At 40.0% G+C, this 13,172-nt stretch overlaps 1 protein-coding gene; it reads left to right on the top strand.

Annotated features, from left to right (window-relative positions):
* Nucleotides 1–13,172, top strand: part of LOC311287780 (growth-regulated alpha protein-like) — a 176,579-nt gene that overhangs the window by 48,575 nt on the left and 114,832 nt on the right.

Genomic DNA, 13,172 nt, shown 5'->3' with positions numbered 1-13,172 from the left:
GGCATTGGAGGCGCGTGGAAGAGGAGAGGACGGAACAAACTCATCATCGGAGTCTGAGTAGTCGCAGACGATTGGGGTATCGTTGGACATGGTGGTTTAGCAGTGAACGCGAGCAATTGTTGTCGCGTCTGCATCTGCGAACTCAAACATGTGTAAGTACCGATCTTTTATACGAAAAGTATAAAGACGTGATTGGATAGTAATGAAGGTAATAAGTGATGGAGTAATTGAGTCTTCCTGGCAGAACTTAAGCTAAAGCTTTCATTTCTTTCAAAAATATATGTGGTCATTAAAGTCCCTGTAAAGGCAATTCTACAAAAAAATTCTAAACACATTATAAGTGCTAGAAATGTATTGCTAAAACATGTTACAAAGACTGAGAACTGTGAAGTACTAAATTGTGGAGTTAGACCGTTTAACAGTTTTTCACCCTTGCTGTGAGCCGGATTTTTTGGGCGGGGCTAAAACGGGGGCTCGATGACGCACTGCGACCCCCTGAGCTTGATTGGGCCCCTACTTGATGACGCACGGAGTCACTAAGCCTATCGCTCAATCGCGAGTTACTATCAGACAGCCTACAGTTTGCTAGCTACTATGCCCACGGCTCTGGCTATGCCTTCGTCATGTAAATGCGTATTCCCTGGATGCAATCACTTAGAAAACAGATCGGTGTCCTTATTTAAATTTCCGAAAAATGATCATATCAAGAAGAGGTGGATTTATCTTGTGAAGAGCTAACGTTACCTTGATGGAGAGCTGATGATCACCACCACACCCGCCTCTGTAGAGATCAGGATAGTTTACTTTCGTTGGAGACAACTGGAATTCACTGATAATCCGCTGTTACTGGTGAATGGGGCCGAACCGACTATGTCCCGCTGTCCGCTTCGGCCTTCATCCTCCCGTCGCGCCGACATGCACGAGCTGTGCGCGAGTCATATTTCCCGCGAGTGGGCGTGGTTTCAGCGCAGCCAGCGGACACGCCCCCAGCGTTTGAGAGCTGAGACTACTGCTCATTTTTACGAGATTTTGATAGCTTATTTTATTTACTTGGCGGCTTTTTTAATCATTGAAATTGGGCTGGGTGGCTAATAACACATTTTTCGGTGGTATGACAAACTCAGAACACATACTTAATTTTGACTTTACAGGGACTTTAATGTATATTTATTCTTTCAAGTAATAAAGTATTCTCGAAAGTTTATAATCTGCCATTGAAAGTACATACGGGTGAGGGGTTTGAATGCCGGTCGCCATGTTGCCCCTCCATCTTGAAACTACATTAGCCAAAGAGGGACATACCTGTAAATTCAAGCTTCGCCTTTCGCGTTTTACACTCAGTGACTCAGAGACGAATGCGAGGGGGAGATTACTCGCGACTGCCGGCAGATTTGAAAGATTGCTGAAGATGGAGGATCACGCCTATTTTCGAGGACATGTAGCAGAGTCGCCAAGGAAGCGAAAGAGAGAATTAAAACGTCCACGCGACAGGCAAATCAGCAAGACCAAAGTCAATACTGGAGTAACTTTTCCCAGATGGAAAGAGCTCATGAGGAGCAAAGATTTTAAAACGGACGCCAAAGTTGCCTGCTTTCTTCTCGACAGGTAATTCAGCCTATTTGTGTAAATTCAAAGTTTTATAGTTGCTTGTCTAACCCATAGCATGGTTGTGCATAACGCCAGAACGACTTCTAGTATAACTTGCGTTACTTTTCCCCACGTCAATGGTGAAAAAGTATTGTTTACCTTGTAACATAAATCTGGGCTGTGATGGATCACAGGTGATAGTTTTAAAGGTGCAATTGGACGAAGTCGAACTGGAAGCCATGTTAATCTTGGAATAATACGGCCACCGTAGGAGTTAAAACGCCCTCGAAATTGAAAGGAACAGAAACTAATATTCACTGGGTAGTCACATACAATTTATACGCTAGATGGGGGAAAATATCACACAGTGTAGCTTTAAGCCACAAGGAAACAGCACGTCGAAAACGCGTGCAAAACAACTTAAATGTGCGCCAACATTTAGTCAAAAAACCCCTCTGTAAGAGGAAAAGACTGATCAAGTTTAAACGACACGGTCCTTGTGCTGTTTGTGCACCTTGTTTTCGACAGTGATCAGCTGAATGGAAACGCTGGCACACTGGATAGTGAGGCGGCCAGGAAGCAGTGATGACGGGCGGAGATCAGTGACGGAGACAGCGGAGATCGGTGCCGGACGAGTGGAGGTCGGTGACAGACAGCGGTGATCGGTAGCGGACATTGGAGTAAAACGCTTTGGGCCTCACAGTGGATAGTTAGGCGGTCCGGAAGCGGTGAGGACAGACACCATAGACGACGGAGGTTGGTAAGCGGCCTCACATTGGACAGTGAGGATTGGACACTTTGATGCAGACACGTCACCAAGGGGAGGAAAGTTCTTTTGGACCTTGAACGAGTAAAACGAGGTAACGGCAGTTAACACACACATAAGAAGATGTATGAATTTAAGAGCTGCAGTTATTAAAGTGTAAACAGCAAGAGTGACAAGAGAATACCTTGACATTTGTTTTAAAGTAAACGAGGACTTGAAATAAGAGACATTTGGGTCAAATTTATGTGTTTATGCTTTATTTCTGATTTCTCGTTTTCATATTATGTAAATGAAATGTGTTTTTTTTGGGTAGTTGGTTGAAAACGAGGTAAAATGGATGAAAATCATCAAGGTAGCAAGGTAACTCATGTGGTGTCGGCTGACTCACAAAATGTTAACGAGGAAGAAGCCTCTGTGAAAAAAAGGTCTATAAAACTTACAACAAAAGCACTGCTTTCTAAACTAAGTGACTTAGAGACACTAAGAAAATTCAAATTAAGTAAAGCTGCCAACATCAAACAAACTGTTCAAGGTTTAATGTGTGAGTCTGGTTATGAAGTTGAAATAAAAAGTAGCTTCAGCAAATATCAAGTCTTGATTAACGATGCAAAGGTTGTACATAACAATCTGCTTGAGTTGCTACCCATGGATGAAAAGGAAAAGCATGAAACCTGGTTCAAAGCAAAGCTTTTAAGTGTGAACGAATGTTACCAGTGTGTGGAAAATCATTTTAAGAGTACAAATAATGGTACTACTGAAGATGATATAAAGCCAACGGACAGTGTATCAAATGTTGGAACATCATCATGCACTAAAAGCCGCACCAGTGAAAGATCAAGTCAATCAAGCAAAGCTGCATTTGAACTTGCACATGCGCAAGCAGAAGTCAAGAAAGCTGCACTCCTGGCACACGCAGCAGCGCTGAAAAAGAAATATGAATTGGAAAAGGAGGCGGAATCAATACGCAAAAGAATGGAACAAGTGGAAATGGATGCTGAGATTGAAGCCTCAGATGCAGAGTTGGCAATACTGCAAGCATTCTCAGATCAGGATAGAATGGGATCTTACTTTGAGAAGCAAAATTCAAAAGAAAGACCTGACATTCCTGATGCAAAGTTTGAGAAGTCTACCAGATTGACGAGAAATAAAGGCTTACCTGTTGCAGTTGCAAGATCCACTGAAAATGTTGCACATGCGGTTGATGACAATTCTACACGACAGATTCTGCAAAGGCAAAATGAAATATCCGAGCTGCTCATACAACAACACAGAGCAAGCAACTGCCACCAAGACAAATGCCTGTTTTTGAAGGTGACCCACTTAAGTTCAAAATGTTCATGCAAGCTTTTAGGCACAGTGTGGAGGAGAAAGCTGCATCTAAAGCCTGTTTTATGCTTCTGCGTCGAACTGCCGCCGTAGATACGTCGTAGGCTGTGTGTAGCGCGCGTACCCTACGGCGTACCCTGACGTGCACCTCTCCAAAAATGTAACAACGCGTCAATTCTACGCGGGCACAAGCGCTGTGATTGGTCTGCCAGAACCCCTCCCTCGGGGTTTCACACGCTCCCTAGGTACGCGTCAACGCGGACAACGACACAGAAGTATAAATTAAAACCAACACGTTGCCTACGGCGTATAGGCTCCGGCGTATGTCCGACGCAGAAGTATAATGAGGCCTTAAAGGTGATTGCATGTATTTTTTGGAAAGGTACACCAGAGGGCGCCCACACAACCTTGTACAAAGCTGTTTACATATGAGTGCGGAGAGAGGCTTTAGAAGTTTAGAATTTAGAAGTTTTGCATGTGATATTCGGGAGAGACACAACTGCAGACCTAACTTTAATGACGTTGTACACTTTGTGGAATATCAAGTCAAAATCTTGTCTGATCCTATTTTTGGTGATATTCAAACTACTGAAAGAGAAAAGCAGGTTAAAAGGGATGTGTATACAGCAAAGTCTAAGTTGAAGCGAGACAACTTTGCTACAAACGTCTGCGCTGTTAGCAAAGTACAACACAAGGACACACAAGAAGGTAAACAGAGGGACAGCAACATTAATTGTTTACTCTGTTTACAAGATCACAGTCTGGATGAATGTCAACGATTTGCCAAAAACAAACATCATGAAAAGATCAACTTCTTAAAGGAAAAAGGAGTATGCTTTGGGTGTCTCAACACTGGGCATTTGAGCAAAAATTGCGATAAGCGTAAAATCTGTGAAAAATGCAAACAGAGCCATCCAACAGCTTTACACATTCACGTCAAACAAGTGGACAAATCAATGAACATCAGTGGCATCTACCCCAATGAACCTAAACCAGCTGTAAACCATGCGCTTGTGTCAGCTCAGACATTTGGGAGCCAGACCGGGCCGGTAGCAATGGAACGCTTTCCATCCTGCCAGTTCAGGTAAAAGCACAAAAAGGCAACAAGGTGATTCAGACCTATGCATTTCTGGATAATGGCAAAAATATGTTTGTTAACGATGAGGCCAAAGACATCAGTGTCAACATACATTGTGAATGGACTTGAAATAGCTAGCCTTAATGGAACAAGGTACTACAGTCTTCCAAATGTTTACACACAGAAAACGATGCCAGTAAATACAGCGAACATCATAAAACAAAAGGACCTTACATAGTGGCCTTACCTTGAGCACATTGAAATCCCTGAAACTGATGCTAACGTGGAGTTATTAATAGGTACTAATGCTTCAAAGTTGCTGGAACCATGAGAAATTGTGAATAGCCAAGGTGAGGGTCCTTTTGCTGTTAAAACCCTGTTAGGGTGGGTGATCAATGGCTTAGGAAAGGATTGCAAAGACAACATGAATGACAATGGCTGTCATAGTGTTGCTGTAAACAGATTATCTGTGGAATCACTTCAGCTGCTATTGGAGAAGCAGTACCAAAGTGACTTCAATGTAAAAATTGCTGACGACAAAGAAGAAATGTCAAGGCAGGAGGATCAATAAGATCAAGGCAGAAATAATGGATCAATCTGTAAAATTAAAGGACGGACATTACAGTTTGAAGCTGCCATTCAAAGCCCAGGAGGTAACACTCAGTGGCGTAGCGCAAACTACGTTGGCCCACCCGCAAGAGTGGAGGCGGGGCCCCTCACTGCATAATTAGATGGGGGATTCACCTTTTCATTCAAAATCGTGAATTAGTACTGTGGAATTTAATAGTATGTAATTATTTCGTATTTATTTATTAAGAACTTTAAAAAAAAAAAAAAAAAAAAGAAACACCAACAATAAAACAGCAATTACATTAACTTGTTAAAATGCAAGGGAGCACATGACGTCAAAATATTTTTTCTATCTGCAGTATACAACAAAGATTCATGACGTTTAACATTCAATAAAGGTAATATATATATTACCTTTAAAATCCTCCAAAGTGACTTCCGGGTTGGACATCGTCAAGATGGCAGCATAGAACTGGTGCTCCCGAGTAGAATAGTCTAGAAAACTCCCTATACTCTTTAAATCACGATTTAAGTAATATATATCGTAAGAATACAAAGGGAGTAAGATGGAAACTAGGTGTAAAACGAAGAAAGTATCAAAATCTACAGAGATAAACGACGACAACCCCGCGCCCTCACCTCCCAGCGCACAGATAAGCAGCCACGAGGAAGACCCAGTGATACCCGCCGGAGAGACCGTCGACCTGAGCCTCATTCTTAGGGAGTTAAGAGATTTTCGTCGAGATAATAAAACCCAGCTTGAGGACATTAAAGCAGAAATTTCGAATACCAATGCTAGACTAGAAGAGGCGGAAGGCCGAATTGCTACGGCTGAAGAAAGGATTCAAAATGCGGAAGAGGTACTCACTGCCATGCTGAAGATGCACAGCAAAATGGAAGAGAAACTCGTGGACATAGAGGGTCGTTCAAGACGTAATAACGTTAGAATATATGGCGTGCCGGAAGGTGCCGAAAAGGATTCTCCGACAATGGCTGTGTTTCTGGAAAAACTCCTGAGAGAAAACTTAAATCTACCGGAGGACGCACCGCTTCAGATTGAACGAGCCCACAGATCGCTCGGAAAGCAGCCGCCAGCAGACGCACAACCGCGATCAATTGTGGTTAAATTCCTAAGTTTTACAACGAAAGAACAGATCATTCGTCAGGCATGGCAAATGAGAGGATTTTCCTGGCAGGGAAAGCAGATTAACCTTGACAACGATTACGCTCCTCAAGTACTTCAGATGCGAAGAGAGTACGCAGAGATACGCAAAGTCCTGAAGGACAGTGGAGTGAAATTTAGAACTCTGTTTCCCGCTCGTTTGATGGTGATGTACGAGGATGGAACGAAGACATATAACACAGTAGAGGAAGCAACGCAAGATATGGCAAAGCGAGGACTTCCAGTGCAGCCTATCAGTCACCCGGGCACCCTGATGGAACAGATCCAACGGATGACTTGGCAGAGAGGCGGCCGAAGCAAGGGTATCCGCGATCTCCAACAGAGAGGCCCAACATTCAGGGAGAAGTTGCAGACTTTCCGAAGAAAAGACGTGAGTTCCTAATCTCGACAATCTCTGCCCGGTCATGATTCCCGGCTTTGTAGCTTATCAAGAGGAAAGAGTGACGGGGAGCCGTCAATTTGAGATTTTTTTTTTTTTTTTTTTTTACAACCTAGTTAATTCAGCGCAGTTTTGAATAATCGGGACATGCAGTATAGCTCAAATGACTTTAATCGAATCTGCTATCCACAAGGGCCCCTTCTACAAGTCTATGAAGAGGGGCTTTCCCTTGCAGCCTAGTGATGGCTCATCAGAAGTCGAGGTAACGACTTCAATTATGGAAGTTCACTTTGTATCTTATCTATGGTTAATTAAGAATTTAGACTTTGGTTTTGTTAATTTGTTTCAGTTTATATTAGTTCTATCAAAGGGGATGCTGTATGTTAAGACAATTAAGCCACTACTATTCCATGAAAATTGTTTAATTTAATGTCAACGGCGTACTTAATCCAGTTAAGAGAGGAAAGATCTTCTCCAAACTAAAGAAGGCAAGAGCGGAGGTAGTGTTTTTACAGGAAACTCATTTAAATGATGTTGAACATCTTAAGTTAATCAAAATGGGCTTTAAAGAAGTATATTTTGCATCCTATAAATCAGTACGAAAAAGAGGAGTGGCCATACTCATATCTAAAAAACTGAACTATGAACATATTTCAGAAATAAGAGATAAGGAAGGAAGATTTGTACTGATAACAGGTAAAATAGAGGGAAGGTTAGTAAGTTTTTTGAATGTCTATGCCCCTCCAAGTTCAGAGTGGAATTTCTATCGTGAAGTGTTTGATTTAATAGTTACTAAAGTCCAAGGAATTTTAATATGTGGAGGTGACTTTAACTTTCGCCTAAACCCGGGTCTGGATTGCTCTAGAAATACTATGGAATTAAAACCACTGATTAAAAAGGTTAATGGCATGTTAAAAGAGATAGGTATAATAGATGTGTGGAGAGAACTGAATCCAAAAACTCGTGACTATTCTCACTATTCTCATCCTCATATGACATATTCTAGAATAGATTACTTCTTTACTTTTAAAAAGGATCTTCATTTGGTCCACCACTGCGAATTAGGTACGATGGATATTTCTGATCATAGTCCCGTTTACATGTCGATGTGTTTAGAAAGGAAACCTAGATCCACAGTCTGGAGAATGAATTCTGATATTTTAAACAACTCCCAAACCAAATTAAATTTAGAAAACGAGATTAGATCATACTTGGAAATAAACGATAATGGGGAGGTGTCACCATCAATGCTTTGGGATGCACTAAAGGCAGTAATAAGGGGAAAGATAATAGCCATCACATCTCATTTAAAGAAACTTAGAAGGCAGAAAATGCAGGAGCTTGAAATTAAATTGAAAAGATTGCAGATTGAACATAGGGCTACAATGAATCATAGGGTGAAGCAAGATATTAAGAAAATAGTTAAAGAAATAGATGATATATATTCTAAAGAATTACAGAATAAACTTATATTCTTAAAGCAAAGATACTATGAAACTGGGGGGAAGTCATTAAAATTGTTATCTTACAGACTAAGAAAGCAACAAGCAGACAGAACAATCAATAAAATAAAGAATACTCAAACAGGGGAAATATATTGTAAATTGGAGCAAATACAGCAGACTTTTGAAACTTTTTATAAAGCTCTCTACTCGCAGCCTAAAATTAATAATGATTTGCAGATAGATGCATTTTTAGCTTCAATAGATTTGCCTAAAGTGTCAGAAGAGCAAAATAGATTTTTGTTAGCAGAAATTACTATGGAAGAGCTAAAAGTAGCCGTGACTAGACTAAAGACAGGCAAATCCCCAGGGGCGGATGGCTATACTGCTGAATGGTATAAAACCATGTTTGATCAACTGGCCCCGTCTCTACTAAAGGCATTCAATTGGGTAGTACAAAAAAGGGAAATTTTACCCTCATGGAGAGAAGCAATCATTTCTGTCATTTCTAAAGAGGGAAAAGATAAATCGGAGTGTGGAAATTATCGGCCTATTAGTGTTTTAAATGTTGATTATAAATTATTTACCTCTATTTTAGCACGGAGACTAGAAAACATTCTCCCAGATCTCATTAATCTGGATCAAACAGGCTTCATCTGTAAAAGGCAAGCATCTGATAACATTAGAAGGACCCTGCATGTTCTTAGTCACGTTTCAAATCACAAAGTGGAAGCTGCTCTAGTGAGTTTAGATGCGGAGAAAGCCTTCGACTCTGTAAGATGGACCTTTTTATATAAAGTATTAACAAAATTTAGATTTCACAATAACTTTACTGAAATAATTAAGACATTGTATGATAAACCTTGTGCAAGGATTAAAATTAATGGGGATTTATCTGATCCATTTCAATTAGAGCGAGGCACAAGACAGGGATGCCCCATCTCTCCACTTCTATTTGCCCTATTTATTGAACCATTGAGCCAATGGATTAGGCAGAACCATTCAATTAAAGGGGTAGAAATTGAGTCGGAAGAGCATAAATTAGCTCTCTTCGCGGACGATATATTGTTATATATGAGCCAACCCACAAAGTCCCTCCCTACACTATTTAACTTTCTCGAGGGGTATGAGGCTATATCGGGTTATAAACTCAATGTTTCCAAAACCCAGGTACTAACACTAAATTATGATCCACCTAGACAAATTAAAGAGAAATATAATTTAAAATGGGATACTAAATCAATTAATTACTTAGGAGTAAACATATCGGGAGACTATTCAGATTTATTCGATTTAAACTATGGTCCTTTGATTAAGAAAATAAAATCTGATCTAATACGTTGGAATCTTATCCCTATATTCAGCCTAAGTTCTAGAGTTGACTCAGTGCGAATGATTATTCTACCAAAATTATTGTATCTCTATCAGTCACTTCCGGTGGAAATTCCAAACCAACAATTTCTTGAATGGAATAAATTAATATCTAGGTTTTTATGGCAGGGTAAAAAACCCAGAATAAGATTTAAAACGCTACAGTTAAGCAAAGAAAACGGTGGGTTAAATCTTCCATGCTTACAATACTATTATTATGCGGCCCAATTAAGGCCATTAGTTTGTTGGAGTAGTCCAGTATATTTAGCTAAATGGATTGAAATAGAGCGCGGGATGATGGAAGAGTCCCCGTTATCTGCCCTCATCGCAGACAACAAGCTAAGAACTAGAATTAATAAGGAAACAAACCCATTGATCAATGTATCATTTAAAATTTGGCACCGGACAATGAAAATAGGGGGTTTGAATGAAGCATCGAGAATATTAAGATGGTGTGCCTTTGATACTGATTTCTTCCCAAACAGAATAGATAATCGATTTCGTATTTGGGCTAAATTAGGAATCTCAAATTATTACACTCTTTTCGACAAGGGTAAAATCCAAAGCTTTGATTCACTAAAGGAAAAATTTGGGCTTAACCAAAGTGACTTTTATAGATATCTTCAAGTGAGGGATTATTTAGAAAGTAAAATTAAACCAGGAGTACTGTCAAGGGCTGAGTCAGGAATAATAAAGGTTTTCCTAGCAGTATCCAAGGCTCAGCCATGTAATAAGATCATTTCAAAGTTGTATAAGGGTTTTTTCCAAAATTTACCTGAAAATACTCTGTATATAAGGGATAAGTGGATAAGGGAAGGAGACTTAAATATTTCAAATGAAGACTGGGGGAGAATTTGTAGAGCACAGTGGCAATCCACAAGTTCAGCCACATGGAGAGAATTCTGTTGGAAAAACGTTATCAGGTTTTTTACTACACCATCGCAGAAAAAACATCAAGGGAAGGGCACTAGCTGCTGGAGATCATGTGGGGAAATGGAAGCGAACCATTATCACATTTTTTGGGGGTGTCAGAAATTGAATCAGTACTGGCATGAGATTATAGGAGCTCTGACGGCTGTCTTTGGGGTAGAGATTGACTTTACCTGTGAATTTTTATACTTGGGTAATATCCCCTCAGAGAGGTGGAACAGAAATGATAAGAAGTTGTTGTTAATTCTCTTAGCAGCCAGTAAAAAAGTAATTACCAGAAAATGGTTAAAACCAGAGTCACCCACGGTGAAGGAGTGGATTGATATAACACATAATATATACGTGATGGAAAAATTATCTTTCTCCTTAAGAGCATTAAGGGAAGACTTCCTCCAAATATGGAATAAATGGATTGATTACATTAAACCAGTACGCCCAGACCTCTTTTGAAAGTTTTTATTTTATTTTATTTTTTTATGTTTTTAACTATTGGAATACGGCAATTTTTGGAATCTTCTGTAAGTAATAGCTCCCCATGTTCTATTGTATATAGTTACTGTTAAGAGGAGGAAACAAAGCATTGGTGACACTTGTAAAAACTTCTTTCCAGGCCTGAGAGAATACACTCTGTATTGATAATTGTTTTTATGTGTATATGAGTATGTATGTACAGTATATGTATATGTTTATTTTTCATTATTATTAATACTGTTTTGATATATATGTAATTGCATAAACTTTCAAGTGTCTTTGATTTAGGAATATATTGAAGGCCTGCTTTCTGTATTTCTCCTTGAAAAATGAAAAATAAAAAATTACAAAAAAAAAAAAAAAAAAAAAAAAAAAATCCTCCAAAGCGCCCCTTTCTCCTAGCATTTTTCTGCGCAAAGTCCTTGACAATGTCTGTTATGTCCATCAGCGTGCTGGCTTTCAATGGTGAGTATCGCAAGTTCAGAAAGTCTGTCCTGGCTCATTGTGCTTCTCATGCAGGTTTTTATTAGTTTTAGTTTAGAAAAAGATCTCTCGCCACTTGCCACTGTGACGGGACGGTTAAAAAAAGCTTCAGAGCTGTAGCCACATCCGTGACACTTGGTAGAATAGATGTATGCGTCAGAATCAGCAGCTCTGCCAGATCTTTAATTGAGCCTATTTCAAGTTTTTTTTTTATCTCAGAACGTAGGGCACTTCGAAACGAAAGCAACTGTGATGGAAATTCAGAGGAAATATCATTGTTGTAAGTCACTGCAAATGTTTCGGCACAAGCACGCAACTCATCATCAGTTGCATGTACGAGTTCACTTGGACATAAGAAGCAGAATCGTTTCGCTATTGTATTCAAGCCTTTGAAACGTTGTTTGAGCTGGGAAACAGCTGTGTCAATGCACGCAAATGTTTGTAAAAAAACACCAACTTTGAACATTTTCTCGGGGTCTGTGAGATCTCGTCCTCAGCGATTTCATCAAAGTGGCGCTTCACAATACGTGCTCGTTTTTGCGTGAAATGACAGCTGATGCCCCAGGATGCAGCAAGGCCTTGTGCGGTGCTTTTTATGTTGTCAAACTGGTCTCTTAGCAGTGATAAGTTGTTGCAGGTATTTTCCAGTAAGGTAGCTGCTTGAAGAAGGTCCACGTCTTTCTTCTGCAATACTTGTGAAACTACTTTGACATTTTCCAAAACTCTCTCCTGAAATACAAGCATCATTACGAATTCAAATGTTTCGATCGATTTGATAAGTCCGGACGCCTCTGTACGTTCCTCTGCTTTTTTTGACTGTAGAGCTATTTTGGTTAATGCCTTTAGGATGTAAGCATAACGAAAACGTAGTGCGTGGATAGCATCGGCCCTGGATCTCCATCGCGTGGGACAAAGTCTTTTCAGTGTTGGCTTTGAAAGCTGATTTTCCAACATTTCCCACCTTTTGATGCTTTGGCTGAAGAAAACATAAAGTCTCTGGACCACATCATAGAACTCCTTGATAGCCGTGATATGCTGACACGCGTCGTTTAACACCAAATTCAAATTATGCGCTGCGCAATGTATATACACAGCATTGGGCTCCATGTTTAGGATCCGTCTCTGCACACCAGAATAAATTCCACTCATGACACTAGCTCCGTCATATCCTTGGCCTCTGCATTTTTTAAGTGACAGACCCTTACTTTGGATAAGATCAAAGATTTTTTGTTGGAGACCCTCTGCAGTTTGATCAGTGATATTCTGAAATCCGAGAAAACTCTCAGTGACATCAATGCCGAGTGGATTATCATTTTCATCTTTTCAAACTTTAACGTATCTGAAAATTTGACTGAGTTGATCAACTTTGCTGATATCCTGAGTAGTGTCCATTATGATCGAATAGAATTCTGCGTCTTTTATTTCAGACACAATTTCGTCGTGCACCCTTTTGGATAACAACGCAGTCAGTTCATTCTGAATTGCTGGGCTTAAATAATTGACGTGACTTTTTTTATCCAACAACTCTCGGAGCACTGGATCATACCGAGCTAACAATTCAATTACTGACAAAAAGTTCCTGTTGT

The sequence above is a fragment of the Rutilus rutilus genome (assembly GCF_951802725.1).
Source record: "Rutilus rutilus genome assembly, chromosome: 3".
Taxonomy (NCBI): Eukaryota; Metazoa; Chordata; class Actinopteri; order Cypriniformes; family Leuciscidae; genus Rutilus; species Rutilus rutilus.
This window is presented reverse-complemented; position numbering and strand designations above follow the sequence as displayed.